The sequence below is a fragment of the Loa loa genome (assembly GCF_000183805.2).
Source record: "Loa loa unplaced genomic scaffold supercont3.194, whole genome shotgun sequence".
In the NCBI taxonomy this organism is placed as follows: Eukaryota; Metazoa; Nematoda; class Chromadorea; order Rhabditida; family Onchocercidae; genus Loa; species Loa loa.
Window position 1 is genome coordinate 71,803 of NW_018108374.1, and position 1,293 is coordinate 73,095.

A 1,293-nucleotide genomic window follows, 5' to 3' on the forward strand; every position below is an offset into this window, starting at 1 on the left:
TAATAATAATAATAATAATAATAATAATAATAATAATAATAATAATAATAATAATAATAATAATAATAATAATAATAATAATAATAATAATAATAATAATAATAATAATAATAACAATAAACAAATAAACAAATAAATAAATAAGTAAATAAATAAACGAAAGCTGTATAATTTGACTAGTTCTACCTTCTTATATAAATGCTATTTCAGTGTACTTCTGCACATATTATCATTTTTATCTTTCTTTTTTTTTCTCATCCCTCTCTTTCTTTCCTCTCTCGAGATAACTAATAATTTATTCTATCTAAAGTATACACCATTGGATGTATCAAATCCTAACAAAATGATAAATGAATAGCATCCTTTGAACATCGAACATTCTATACGATTATTCCTCCATACTTAAGTTATCATCAATTTACTGATATTATGAGAAATTGATAAAAACTTATCAAAAATTTTCACAAACAATTTTTAGTTAATTTTATAAAATTTATCAAAAAGTTATTTTTATTATTACTTGTTGTAAAATTAGGTGACATTTGAAATGAAAAATGTTGACAAGCAAAAGAGTAGAAAATGAAAAATGATGATGATTCATTGTTAAAATGTTATTTAAGAATGAATAATAATCATAGAAAGCATTTCATATTGCACTTCTATTTTTGCTTCCATTTTTGAAGGAGAAAAAAAAAGAAAGCAAATGTTGACCTTTTTATTTTTATCATTCTTTTTTATTTTTATCAGTCTTTTTTTTCTTTCTTATCAGTACGTTAAGTTTGTTTTTTTTTCCTTCCCCATTTTTCATTTGAAATCAAAAAATTTACCTTTCATTGATTATTTTATTTTTAGTAATTTTTCCCATTTAATTTAATAGCAATATTGATTTTTCTCTCTTTTGCTATTTTATGTAGCGTTAATTATTTACTATCTTTCAGATGGAAAGACTAATTTAATTTTAATTATTTGTTACTAATTTAATTATTCAAGTTGTATTTATGATTGAAAAAATGTTGTGATCAATATAAAAATGTATAAATAGTTCTTATTTAAGGGAACTTTGTAAATATCAATCCTTCTTTTTTTTCCTAATTCAGTGCATGTTTTGTTTGACATTAATAAATTTCACTTATTTCTTATCAGTAATTTTGAATAAATTATGATAAAGATAGAAGTGTTTTAAAGTATTTGTCAATAATTTCATTGATAATTCCACGAATTTATTATTAATTATGGTTGTGTGTGTGTGTGTGTGTTTGCTGTGTGTGTGTGTGTGTGTCGTGTGTGTGTGTG